Below are 15,344 nucleotides of genomic sequence, written 5' to 3'. Positions count from 1 at the left end.
TTGACGACCTCTTTAATCAGTTTCATGGTGCATCTTTGTTCTCCAAGATCTATATGAGGTCTAGGTATCATCAGGTGAGGGTTAGAGAGGAGGATGTGGAGAAGACTGCATTTCAGACATGTTATGGGCATTACGAGTTCGTGGTGATGCCATTTGGGCTCACCAATGCGCCTGTAGTGTTTATGGATTAGATGAATTGGGTATGCAGGCCGATGTTCGATCGATAAGTTATTGTTTTTATTGATGATATGTTGGTGTTTTCCAAGACCAGAGAGCAGCATGGGGAGCACCTTCGAGAGCTTTTGGAAGTGTTGAGGCGAGAACGGTTGTATGCCAAGTTCTCGAAGTGTGAGTTTTGGTTACGGGAGGTCCAGTTCCTGGGCCATCTCATTAAGCAAAATGGGATTCTGGTCGATCCGGCCAAGATTGAGGTCGTGGTGCAGTGAGAGGTTCTGAAGTCCCGCTTAGAGATTAGGAGTTTCTTGGGTTTGGCGGGATATTATCGGAGATTCATCCAGGATTTTGTCCAAGATTGTTGTAACCCTCACTCACCTGACAAGGAAGGGTGTGGATTTCCGATGGGGCCCGGAGCAGCAAACGGCGTTTGAGATACTGCGACCGAGGTTATGTGAGGCCCTAGTGTTGACCATTCCGGAGGGTGTCGAGGATTTCCTTGTGTTTTGTGATGCATCCATCATTGGTTTGGGGGTGGTTCTTATGCAGAGGGGGCGAGTGATTGCGTCTGCTTCTCGGCAGCTAAAGCCGCATGAGGCGCGCTATCCTACTGATGATCTAGAGTTGGCGGAAGTAGTGTTTTCCCTCAAGATTTGGCGGCACTACTTCTATGGGGTCAAGTGTACTATCTATACGGATCACAAGAGTTTGCGATATATTATGGACCAGCCGAACTTGAACAAGAGACAGCGCAGGTGGCTTGACGTGGTCAAGGATTATGAGTGCGAGATCCTTTACCATATGGGTAAAGCTAATGTGGTCGCGAATTATTTGAGTCGTAAGTCGGCTGGATCTTCAGCAGGGGATATGTGTATGAGGATATCCATTGTTTCTCCACTTTTGGATTTAATCATAGGGGCACAGACAAAAGGAGATAAGAAGGAGAACTGGAAACAGAAGAGGATCAGGGGCAAGATTGAAAGGTTTGTTACCGATAGTCGGGGATTGCTGACCCGGTGTGGTCGGGTTTGGGTTCTGGTTTCTGGTGGGATTAGGCAGATAGTTTTGTAGGAGGCTTATAAGTCTCGCTTTTCGATACACCCGGGAGCCACCAAGATGTATCAGGATCTAAGACTAAGTTACTGGTGGTTATGTATGAAGAGGGAGATAGCCTGGTATGTTGAGAGGTGTTTGACGTGTAGGATGGTCAAGGCTGAGCATCATAGGCCGCATGGTAAGCTACAGCCTTTGGAGGTTCCCATGAGGAAGTGGGAACATATCACCATGGACTTCATTACCAAGCTACCACAGACTGCCAAGGGTTTTGATGCTATATGGGTCATCGTGGATCGATTGACCAATAGTGCCCACTTTTTGGCCATCCAGGAGAGCTCCTCGACCGAGAAATTAGCCGATGTGTATGTTCGGGAGATTGTTGCCCGTCATGGGGTTCCGGTTTCCATTATATCAGACCGAGATGTTCGGTTCACTTCCCGATTCTAGCAGAAATTCCATAAGGAACTGGATACGAGACTACATTTCAACACTACTTATCATCCGCAGACCGATGACCAAAGTGAGTGGACCATCCAGACAATTGAGGATATGTTGTTGTGGGCTTGTGTTATAGATTTTGCTGACATCATATTGATGATTTCGATTGCCGAGCATTGATTATTTGAAAAGGTGATGCAAACTTGTCCTTAGAAAGGTTAATGTATTCTTTCGGCATCCTTCGCTAGATACAATGCTACCTCGTTGAGAGAAGGGTATTTGATTTCGAATGTATTGGTTGTTCGGTATGTGGGAAGTGTGTCGTATCCATCAGTCATATTTTGTGCTCGTGTCAAGTGGCGTCTGATGGCGAGCCATAGTGATTTGGTGAGGTTTTACCGTCTCGTCGGTGTCCTCGATTTCAGAGTGGTTGTCTTGGATAGGCGATGGAATAATGCTTCAATGGCGAAAGGAGAGACCAAAAGTTATTGTAATCTCTACATGTTGGATGTTTTGGAGATTTAAAAATTCTATTTTGTTTGATTATGGTAGCATGTATAAAATTGAGCTTGTTGATAGCATAATCAGGTGTTCTTTTAATCGGTTTAGTAATAAAACTTCTAAGAGTAAGGTCAATTGGACTTATTGGCTTATAAACCCTTTATAATCGGTTAAGTCTAGTTATTTGCTAGACTTTTCGCTTTTTTTTTTTTTGGACAGCTAGTATGTCATATATTCAAAAAAATTTTAACAAGTCATTAGAAAGAAAACAAAACATTATTACACGCTAATGTCACTAAATCACAGCAAACAAATATAAACTGCAATAAAGATAAATAAAAATAGGAATGCTAAATAAGTTACGGCAATGTACATGGAACATTAATGTAGATAAAGCTGGGAAATTTTTGAGAAGGTGATATATTTTCATTTAAAAATATCATTTCAATAAATTATAGTGGATCTGGTACGTACAAGTAATGATTCTAACTATATAACGCTATAAGCAAGGTTAATGAATTAACTATAAACAATCTGTGAGCCTTGCATGAAAATATAATTTTGGGAAATTTTTTAGAGCCAAGGCTCTTATGCCCGTTGTATGTGTCAAATTGATATTCAATAAATTTATAAGTATTTAAAGAGTAAATTATAAGTGCAATACTTAAAGTTACAAATTTGGTCAACATTTTGAAATGTTCCCGATGTCTATTGTCAAGTTTGCATTTTGTAGTGGATTTGACTAACAATTGCAAGTCTTAAATTGAAACAAACTTGGGATTTTTTGATAAAGTACTTGAACCAAATTAGTCAATTACTTCTACTTTAATAGTTATATTCGCAATGTATTTCGATTGTTTGTAAATTATGACAATACACTTGTCTAAACTATATTAAAAAAAAAAAACATAATATATTTTCAAAAAAAATGCTTCTAATATGAAAGAAAACAAAAATATAGTATCCTATTTAGTATTATTTTTAATAAACCGTTTAATATACGAGTACTTAACCCAATTACAAATATTGCACATTCTAGCAATAAACATTCTTTATGTAATTTGAATTTGTTAAAATTATTGTAGTTAGACCAAGTATGTTTATAATAATTTTCCTTTGTTCAAATTTTTGATATTTTAAGGGTTCAGTGCACAAAAATAATAATGTAGTTTTTTTCTTTTCTTTCTTTTTTTTTTTTGTTTATTTTTTTTATCTCTCCACATAGCTCGAATTGTCAATAGCACATTCTGAATTGTGTCCATAAACATTCTTTATGTAATTTGAATTTGTTAAAACTACTATTGCTACTCACTGAATTCTGTCTTCTGTTTTCTTATTGTCCAAGGTCATTTCTCATACCTCCACGGTTACCCTACCTAAAATATACACATCAACTCTCTTTCAAAAAAATAAAAAATAAAACACACATCAACTAACGTATGATAACACTTCAAAATGGTTATCATTCTGCTGCAGCGCCCCTCAATAACTTTTTATGCTAAAAATTATGCAATGCAACTCCTCATTTATAATCAATATTTATAACTTGTAGTATTACACTGCATTGCGAGAGTATAAAACTAGTAGCTTATAAAACTGAAATCCTATGATATAGAAAAACATCTTTCCAAAATAAGAAAAGCACAAACACCTGTCCCTTACGCAGTCACCTAAAGTTGGCATTTTAATTGTCAAACATATTTCATTAGGAGTTATATCAAACATGACACTCTGTGCTCCGTATAAAAAATAACTACAACTGCGCAAGAGCACCAACAAAAATAAGGCAGCAAAGCATATATCCAATCACAAAACATAAAAAGTAGATTCTTGCCTGTCAAAGTTTTAACGAAAATCCGCATATCTCCTCTCAACCAAAGACTAAGGTGCAATGTAGATTCTTTTTGGATGTTATAATCTGCCAAAGTTCTAGAACCCTCGAGGGCCTTCTCTTCAATGCTCAAAAGCTGATGTTCCGGTTCAATCCATTCTATTTCCTCAATCTTCGACTTCACTTTACCAATTTTATCGGAGCTTTCAACTTCCAATGTGATGGTCTTGCCCATTGGCGTTCTGACAAAAATCTTCATCTCGCCACGAAGACGGAGGACAAGATGCAGATTAGATTCCTTCTGGATATTGTAGTCCGCAAGGGTTCTGCCACCTTCCAACTGCTTTCCGGTGAAAATGAGCCTCTGCTGATCAGGGGGAATGCCTTCCTTCTTGTGTATCTTGGCTTTAACGTGGTCAATGGTATCCGAACACTCGACCTCCAACGTAATGGTCTTGCCGGTAAGGGTTTTCACAAAGATCTGCATGCCGCCGCGAAGGTTGAGGCTGAATAATGAGGGTTTTGATCGATGAGTTCGGGGTTTGAATAGAAGGAACGAAAAATGACTTATCGAGGAGATAAAAGGCTAATGAAAAAGAAAACAATATATAACATTTTAGAATCGAATAATGTTCAATTTTTAGGATTATTTACCTAATGACTAATATAATAAAGGGTAAATTACACGAATGATCCTTTGGGGTAATCGCTGGTTTCTAACAACTTTATTTAACTTGGATCATCCCTCTATTTTATAATTGTTTCGGTCTTAGTACCTAATGACCATTCTACAATTAATAGATTTTTTTCCTGTATTTATTTCAAGAAAATTATCCTCCCTAATAAATAAAAATAATTTTTGTCACATGTCACTCTTTCATTAACTTAAACATATGTCATTTTTTGTTATTTTTTATTAAATGTTTTTTTCATTTGTCATTTTCTCAATTTTTTTTATTTTTTGTTAATTAACACATCATAATTATACATCAATTAATAATTGTCTTAATTGAAAATAACCAATAAATTACAATATTAGTAGTCATATATAATTTAATATGTTTCCTTTTAAATTCAAATTTTAAAATTTAAATTTAAATAAATTTTTGTTTGAACTTTCATATTTAATTTTTTGTTTTATCAAACCCCTATAACATACGGGTCTTACACCTAGTTTAATAATATATATAGCTCCCACTCTTCTTTTTCTATCCCTTCCCTCATTGACCCAAACCATTGCCTCTGACCAGTCACCTTCATCGCACTCTCTCACCATCGCCACCGGAAAAAAAAAACCATCGTTAATGCCCAAATGATGAACCCACATAAAAACACAGAGATTAAAGAACCTGCATCAAATCCACCATCCTCCCCAAAAAAATACGATATATTCATTGAAAAACCCAGAAAGACTGAAATCCCAAACACACAAAGACTTAAATAACATGTATCAGATGAAAAATCTTCCTATTACATTTCTAACTTAAATCAAATCCAAAAAAAAAACATTGAATAAAATCAACACCTTATGATATGATTTCAGCCCCCGATTAAATGCAAACCAAAACAAAAAGTTAATTTCACAACACTACATTAAATTAAAACGATAGACAAAAATCAAAAGCATAAGGAAATCAGTGTAGAGAGTCAACAGATTACACAGACGAGAGACACTTGATTTCTGACCGAGATCGAGATCAACGAGAGCCTCAACTTCGTGGAAGAACCAGTAAAGATCATGGACCGAGAGGTCAAGCAAACAAAGCAAAGCCGTATCCCGATAGTGAAGGTTCGTTGGAATGCCAGGCGAGGACCTGAATTCACTTGGGAGCGCGAGGATCAAATGAAACTGAAATATCCTCATCTTTTCGTTTAGTTATTTGTAATAGCTTAATTGTTTAAACTCTAATTTCAGGAGGAAATTCTCTCTAACAGGGGGATGATGTGACAACCCGAAATTTCTATCTTATACAACCGTTCAATTCAATCAAATTCAGACTTGTTTTTGGCTATCTTTTAGCCCTGTTAAAGGTCTGTTTGGGTGTTTTAATGTTGAATCATGAAAAGTGACCCTCTTGAACTTCAACTACCGCAGTCCACAAGGATCCGCAGTCAAGGTTTCATCAGCATCCTCACCCGAAGTCATCATCAACCGCAGTCATTCTTAGCTACTAGATTACTTTACTTTGTCTACTTTTATTGTAATACTCTCTATTGTCCACTATGCCTTGCATGACTACTCTTAGAGACGTGATCTAATGTATTTCTTGAGACTCTATAAATAGAGCTCATTCTCACTTATTCAATATATCTCTGAAGCTATCTTTTCTATCTCTCTATCTGATTACGCATCTCTCCTTACTCTCAAACTTTACTAGAATATAACTGATTACAATCTCTCTTCGGAGCAAGTCTCTTGTGACTTAATCACTAAGTTTGATCTCACTTATTAACTTGGTTTGAATGTATTCCTCGTTATGAATCAACTTATGTGTATACTTGATATAACAATTGTTGTCATTTCCATTTCTTTACTTTTCCGCAACTAACTCTCTAACTATCTAACTCTAACTTATTAATATTATTGTTGAGCTTTTAGATCCTTCGAGATTAACTATTCCGCAACTATACTTGTTCTAACGTTTGTTCAAGTGTGTCTCAAAGTTTTTCTCTCAACAATTAGTATCAGAGCCATAGTGGTTGCTTTTTGAAAACAAAACTCTGATTTTCAAAGGGCCTTCTATATCACTGAAGCTCATTTCTTAAAAAAAAAAAAAAAACAAAGTCAAATGGCACAATCGTTTTCTCTGAATGTTTCCAACAGTGTTGGTGGTTCTAATCGAGCCCCAATATTGGTAGCAAATGAATATCATCATTGGTCTCAAAGAATGGAAAGATACTTAAGGAGACTTGATAGAGATGTATGGTGATCCGTAGAAGAAGGACCACATGTCCCAGTTCTTACACCAGTCCAAACTGACGGCGCTACAGCCAGACTAGGAAGAGGTCAACCAATCATGAGCCGTCCCACCAAGGATGATCTCGATAAAATGGAAAATGATGTTGTTGCTTTTTATGAAATCTCTTGTGGAGTTGCTCCTAACAACTTCGACATTATCATAAACTGTCAGTCCGCAAAAGAGATCTGGGAAGTTCTCAAGAATTTGTACGAAGGCTCAGAACAAGCACAAGACAAGAAGCTTACAACCGCACTCAATGAGTTCAACAATTTCAAAGCTCACACTGGCGAAAGCTTAGAAGACTCCTTTAAAAGGTTTAACCTGATAGTCACCAAGTTATCAAACGCTGGCACCGTCCGCAGCAACCATGAAACAAATCTTCAGTTTCTTAATGGATTGGGAAGACATTGGACTACGGCTAAGATGATAGTCCAAGGAGATAGAAAGATTCACTCTTTGTCTCTCTACAAGCTCTACGGAGAATTACAAGCACAAGAATCCACCGTACTCAAAGACTGTGCTGACTTCGGAGGACCACTTACTCTCATAGCACAAGCTCCACCCAATCAATCCTACTCTCCCACGTATGACACTGCACCGCAGTCATACGAAGCTGATTCAGAGTATGATGATAAAGAAGAATTTCAGAAGGCTATTGCTTTGGTTAGCCAACAGTTCAATCGTCTACCTCCTCCTTCCTTCCGCAAGAATCAACAGTTCAACAAACCTCCATTCAATCGTAACTTCAACCCGCAGAATAACCATTCTCGATATCCCAAAAGTTATCATCCACCACCGCAATCTCAGAATACTCAACCAAAGGAGGCACCGCAGTCCATCCAAACCATTGACTCCGGTACTCCATCAGAAGACAAAAGTGATATTGTAATTTGTCATAAGTGCAACAAAGAAAATCACTTTGCAAAGGATTGCAAGGCCAATGTAGTGAAAGACAGAGAATTCTACCTTAGAATGGCTCAAGAATTGGAAGATAAGGAAAAGGCAAGAGCATACGTAGCCCATGTCAAAAGAGACCATCAAGTTTGGTCATCCGGAGATGAAGATGAAGCCATCAGCAGTATCAAAGGAAAAGGCAAAATCTGCATGCTGGCAACTGCGGATGATGATGAGTCTACAAAACTGGAAAAGAACTACTGCTACATGACAAAGGATGGAACTCTAAGCATCGTCGAACAGGTAAAACTCATGATCCAAACTTTAAACTATAGCATGCATGACTGTCAACCTTTCATAGATAATCTTAATGACACATGTGCTGCCGTCCTTACAGACTATAACAAAGCCTTAGATGAGAAGAATATTGCGTCCCAAGAGATGTTCCATGTAAGAGGACGACTGGATAACAAAAGACTCAAAATGGATATGTTAGAAAAGGACTTAGAATTAGAAAAAGATGCAAGAATGTTGAGTGAAACACAATTAGAGATAGCTTTGAACTAGAGAGATTTAGCTCAGAGTGAAATTGTACGCTTAAATCTATTAATCAAAAAATTGTTCAATGAAAGTGAAGCTATTGAAAATTTGGTAAATAATGGAACCGTGGACAATACATACAATTGGGGTTGGTCAAATGGATATCCTACCGCAATGGATTCCTCACCCCGGTTTAACAAAGACAGACTGTATGTCCCTCCAGACCGAGAATTTCATTTCCCAGTCAATGACAAGACTTTTCCCGAAGATATCAGAACACACTTCAGTAGACTTCATAATCTAAGCAATAATTGTGTCATTGAGGAAATTGTGCCTGAGGTTTCGGGTGACACAACTGATCAAATCCCTATCTGTGGCACCATTTACCCAAATTCTCAAACCTCATTCGTAGTTGATGAAGAAATTGTTATTGAGGGTCCTGAAGTCTCACAAGACTTCCCATCTCTGCCCTCAGACCACAGTGTCTCTCACTGTAGTCATGAACCACAGAAGTCTCACAAAAGTCCCACTGAAGTCCCAACTCAGACTTACTCTGCGGTAGTCAAATCATCCCTACCGCAGTCTTCATTAAAAGGAACTGTGACTCTTCAACCAATTCATCACGAATTACCCATGGAAAACTTTGAAGTGGGTCAATGTTCTCAAATCCCTGAATCTTCAAGTTCGGATGACTCAAGCCCTCGATTTCAAAAACTTTCAAAGACTTCCAGAAAACCGCATCTGAACACTAATGACTGCGGTTCTCCAAAAACTTTAGCAAAAAAGGCTTTCAAAGAAGAAATTCGATCCCGAGGCACAAATAGACAAACGTTTTCGAAAAACAAGAGGCATATCAAATTTCGAAAGTCCAAGAGTCCAGAAAAATTTGTTTTCTCACACTATTTTTCAAAAAACTCTCCCATCAAGAAAACATGCAAAAAGGAATGTACAGTTTCATCAGTCATTCCAAACTCTTCTGACACAATCCAAATGAAAGAAAAGTCTTTTTCGAAGCAATGGCTTTCAAATCTATTCCTCAGATGATCCAAAATGGAAGGGTATTTTACCCACTCCAACACTTTTAAAATCACATCAGAACTTTAACAAGTGGAAGGGTATTTTACCAAAACCAATAAAAAGGTCCCAAAGATCTACACGTGCTAAACCTTTTCAAAAACAAACTTTTCAGAAGTCCAACAGCACCAATGTCAGATATTACCAACCTCGGACCGGTCACAAGCCCAACTCATCCTTTCGACCGCTGACCAAACATGGTGTCAGAACAAAAGACAAAATCTCAACCTGTAAATGTCAGTGTAGTTGCCAAAAAGATTCATCCTATGTCAAATCTAGTTGGATTCAGAAACCTCGTAATTTTTCAAAAAAATACAACACTTCAAAACTGCACAAACACCCAGGACTAGGATTAAAAGTTGACAACAAACCCGTCCCTGCAACCTCGGTCCATGCATCAATCAGAAATTCACCTTTTGCCCCAGGCTCCAAACTAGTTTGGATGCCTAAACTAACCGTGTAATTCACAGGCTTTGTGCAAGGAGGAACAAGAAGATGAATGGTTAATTGACAGTGCCTGCTCCTTGCACATGACCGGAAGGTTAGAATACCTTCGGGATTTCAGGCCAATGTGCAACGGTGGAAATGTCACATTCGGCAACAATGTGAATGGGGTCATCCGAGGTTATGGTGTTCTCACTACAGGAAACTTCTCTATTCAAAAGGTTGCTTATGTAGAAAGCCTTAAACACAATCTCATCAGTGTTGGCCAACTATGTAAGTGTGACATCCCCAATTTCACGGCCAGAAAAGACCGATTTAATTTATGCTTTTAAAATAATTTCATAGTAATCATTTGATTAAAAGTGTTGCAGAATTTGTTCCCAGATAAACATGATAACTATGTTATCAAATCATTTTTGAAGAAATGTATTTTATTCACTTAAACCATTGGGATGTCATTGTCAATACAAAAACATAAGCATAAACAAAACTTACATTCATTTACACTAGTGATCTACTTCTCTTTTAATCTCTCAGTGTAAAGCAACTTCGTATCGATACCTGTGATACAAATAAACTGAGTGGGTCAGGCTTGGGAGCCTGGTGAGCATATAGGGTTTTCAACCCACAATGATAAACTTATTAAGTTCTCAATCAACAATAAAAGTATAGGGAAAATACTAATAAAGTACTCCCGTACGCTCCCGTACCCCGACACGTAATAATGTCAAAGAGAAGAGCTAACGGATGAACACATAGTTCAAAAAAAACACCTAATGAACATATAGTTCAAGAACACCTTATGAACATATAGTTCAAACATAACTACCGATTACAAGTCTGCTAACGTTCCACTGGACTATCTAAAATAGTCTGTGGCCGTTGTCGATACTCTGTTAGATGACCTGATCATCTTAAACATCAATATCTCTCATCTCTTTTATTTCATCACACATCATCTAATTTATCTACCCATGTTTTACCCAACATATTTGTAGATAAAAATACATACATAGTTTAAAACTTGTATAAAACATCTATTCAACAGTCACCTTAATTAAACAATTAATATAATTACACATAGCACGTATTTTAAAGAAAATACTTCATATATATGCGTAAGGTGAAAGTGACTATACACTCACATGATTTAACGATAACCGGGCAGCACTTCGTTGCCTAAAACGATCGTTTCTAATAAAACCGGGAGTTTTATTGAGAAACCGGGCTCTGCGAGGGTCGTGCTTCGAAACCGAAAAAAATAAATTTTCCAGGCTTCTCGGGAACTCCGGGACGTGTTCCGGGCGTTGGAAATGATCTCGGGGCATCGGGGGAAGTGGAAATGGTGAAAATATGAGTTTAGGGGTGAAAAAGGGCAAAATCCCAAAATTACCCGGGAAGTCTCGCACCCCTCTATTTATAGGGGGAGGCTTCAGACCGAGGGGGGCAGGTGGCTTCGGATGCGAGGAGTCAGCAGACACGCGTCGGTCTTCGGACATGCCACGCTTCGGATGACTCAGCAAGGTCGGACACGGGGCAGCTCCTGCGAAGGCCACGTGCGAAGCTCGGATAGGTGGAGGCTTCTAAGTGGACCGAACTTCGGTCCAATGGGGAAGGAGGATGACGACTTCGGACCACTCAGCGGGTGCCATGCAAGGCTGCGGTCCAATCAGAAGACGCCACGTGGAGGCTGCATGCGAAGGATGACGTGGCTGGCATTATTCATGCGAAATTTCTCGATTTTCGCGCCAGAACTTCTAAAATCCATAACTTTCGCATACGAGCTCCGTTTTTGACGTTCTTTAAATGCACACGTAGGTAAAATTACGCTCTACAACTTTCGTTTAGACTTTGTCGGCTAATTTTGACTTTAATTTTTATATTGTTATTTTTAACAGACCGGGACAGGAAATCCGTTAAAAATTTAAACTTCTTCATCCGACGTCCGTTTTCGTCAGACTTTTTACCGTTGTGCTACTATTTACGAGATCTTCGATTCTCATTTAGGTCGTGTCGGCTAAAAATCACTCGATCTAAAATTCGAGTTTTTAGTTGTCTACTGCTAAGCTGAAACTTCGAAAAATCATAACTTCCTCATACGAAGTCAGATTTGGGCGTTCTTTTTATACCTACTCTCCGTTTAACGAACACTACGAGTTTCGTTTAGATCACTAAGGCCAAAAAGTAGTTTATCAAAAACGCGCTTTTTACGACATTCGGCACCGTGTCGGTTTTGTCACGAAACTTCGACAGGCCATAACTTCTTCGTTATAACTCGGATTTCGGCATTCTTTATATATCCGTAATCCTTGTCACGCCCACTACAAGTTTCTTAATAGATATCGGCTTTATCTAATATTTAATTTTGACGCTCATTTTTATTCTTAATTATTTAAACTCTAATAATTAATCATAAAACACATAATTTTCACATAATATTCACATAATTCCTTTTCATTTCTTCTAAATGAGTTACAAAGGTTAACCTAGACTATTATGTCAATATTAATGCCTAGCCTAGAAACACGGGCGTTACAGTAAGGCAGGCCATCGAGTTGAATTTGATGATCAATTTTGCTATGTAATAACAAGTGATAGGAACACGTGTCTGATCAAATCCCGATCCGAAGGTACTATGTATCCTCTGGATGTCTCTCGGATCATAGGCAAACCGCAGTTATGTTTCCTATCCAAAGCCGTATCCGAAGTCAGCTGGCTATGGCACCGCAAGCTAGCTCATCTCAACTTCAGGTACATCAACAATTTGGTCACCGGAGAACTAGTCAGAGGACTTCCTATTCTCAAGTTCAGCAATGATACTCTCTGTCCTGCATGTGAATGTGGAAAGCAATCCAAAGCAAGTCACCCTATGGGGATTGACTCTTCAATTTCTGAACCACTGGAGCTCTTGCACATTGATCTCTGGGGTCCATCCACTGTAGCCAGTCTCCATCACAAGAAATACATACTAGTTATAGTAGATGACTTCACATGCTTCACATGGGTTTTCTTCCTTAGACTCAAGTCAGAAACACCGTAGATTCTCATCAATTTCATCAAGGAAATAGAACTTCAGATCAAGTTACCAGTACGACGTATCCGAAGTGATAATGGAACCGAGTTTACTAATCATCTCCTAAACAGTTTCTTGGTTTCCAAGGGCATCACTCATAACTTTTCCGCTCCCTACACACCGCAACAAAATGGGGTAGTAGAGAGAAGGAACCGCACCCTAGTAGAAGCAGCCAGATCCATGCTCAACTTCGCACACCTTCCTCTCTACTTCTGGGCTGAAGCAGTGGCCACCGCATGCTTTTTACAGAACCGAAGCATTGTGTGCAAACGTCTCAAAAAAACACCGTATGAGGGCCTTAACAACGGCAAGCCAAATGTCCGCTTCTTTCATATCTTTGGGTGTAGATGTTTTGTGATCAATAACAGAGATCATCTTAACAAGTTTGCGCCAAAGTCTGATGAAGGCATCTTCCTTGGCTATTCCACTAACAAAGTTGCTTACAGGGTTCTCATTAGACGTACAAGGCTAATCATTGAAAGCTTCGATGTGAAATTTGATGACTGTCACATCCGCAATACCCCTCCATCCACTGAAACCACAACAATCCTGGAAAGTGATATTCCTGCCTCTTCGGGTCCATTAAATCTAGTTGAAGTAAACTATGACGATCTCTTTGACCCTGTTGAAACAACGAAACTATCCGAAGTTCTTGTGTCTCAGGAAGCTCAACAGCAGCACGCAGATGTATCTGGTCCATCACTATCCGAAGTAGCATCTCTCAATACTTCCACCTCGCCGGTTGAGGGGGAAAGCTCTACTCCAGATAAAGCAACAACCATCGAGGTTCCAGTACTTGATGTAGCTCAAGTTCCTATCCGCAGAGAATCATTACCATCAAACGTCTCTTCGGACTCGGATGATGAAAACATAGAGAACATTGACACAAGAACAGACTCAAGGATTATCTCTCTCCCATAAGCAATCTAGGGGGAACCTTCTCAGGTTCTAGGGGAACTCCCATCAGCAATTCAGGGGGAACCTCTTCCAACTGCTCAAGAAAATTCCATTCTCGCTCCAACAATCCAAGATGATTCCGTAGGATGTTCTCAAATCCAGGGGGAACTGCCATCTCCAACCGCAGAGTCTTCTGATATAGAAGACATCCCCTCTACCGCAGCTGCTGATTACCTGCAACCTCGTCTACATGTATGGACGAAGGACCACCCACCAGGTCAAATCATTGGCAACCCATCCGCAGGTATCCAGACTCGATCTTCCAAGGACTTATCTGATCATTGTCACTATGCAGCATTTATGTCCTCGGTCGAGCCCCGAACGATCAAAGAAGCACTGCTAGAACCAGACTGGATATCCGCAATGCAAGAAGAGCTAGAATAATTCAAAAGAAACAAAGTGTGACAGCTCGTCCCGAAGCCGCATGGTCACACCATTGTTGGTACTAGATGGGTGTTCAAAAACAAGCTGGATGAATCTGGTGCGGTAGTCAGAAACAAGGCAAGGTTAGTTGCAAAGGGATATAGTCAACTTGAAGGTATTGACTATGATGAAACGTATGCTCCCGTAGCACGCATGGAAGCTATCCGAATCTTCTTAGCATACGCAGCCCACAAGAATATCAAGGTTCATCAAATGGATGTAAAAAGTGCCTTTCTCAATGGGGAATTAAAAGAAGAGGTTTATCTTCAACAACCTCCAGGCTTTGAAAGTATTGAATTCCCAGACCACTGCTACAAACTTGAAAACGCAGTCTACGGTCTGAAGCAAGCCCCAAGAGTGTGGTACGAGACTCTTTCTGAATTTCTTGTCTCGTCTGGATACAAGAGAGGAGTGATTGATCCCACTTTATTTAGAAAAGCAAATGGTAATCACCTTATGCTTGTACAAATATATGTGGATGATATCATCTTCGGATCAACTGATCAAGGAATGGTGAATGAATTTGCTAAGCTCATGACCAACAAGTTCCAAATGAGCATGAACAGAGAGATTAACTTCTTTCTAGGACTTCAAGTGAAACAAGTTCCTCAAGGAATATTCATTCATCAGGAGAAATACACCACAGAACTGTTAAAGAAATATTCTATGGACAACTGCTCTTCGGCTAAGGTCCCCATGGCCTTCGGATATAAGATATATGCTGATCCCTCAGGCGAATCTGTGGATCACAAGACTTATAGAGGTATCATAGGCTCTTTGATGTACCTCACCGCAAGCCGACCAGACATCGTCTTTGCAACTGGTGTATGCGCAAGGTATCAGGCTAACCCAAAAGTGTCACACATGACCGCAGCCAAACAAATTCTAAGATACCTGAAAGGAATTAAAACTCTCGGTTTATGGTACCCCGCAGGCAATGACTTCAGTCTTCAAGCATTCACAGATGCGGATCACGCCG

General features: G+C 39.3%; 1 pseudogene; it reads right to left on the bottom strand.

Annotated features, from left to right (window-relative positions):
- LOC145111675 (uncharacterized) overlaps positions 1-15,344 on the bottom strand; it is a 152,032-nt pseudogene that overhangs the window by 123,339 nt on the left and 13,349 nt on the right.

The sequence above is a fragment of the Lactuca virosa genome, chromosome 5 (genome assembly GCF_052849685.1).
Source record: "Lactuca virosa cultivar CGN04683 chromosome 5, Lactuca_virosa_CGN04683_v6, whole genome shotgun sequence".
NCBI lineage: Eukaryota > Viridiplantae > Streptophyta > Magnoliopsida > Asterales > Asteraceae > Lactuca > Lactuca virosa.
This window is presented reverse-complemented; position numbering and strand designations above follow the sequence as displayed.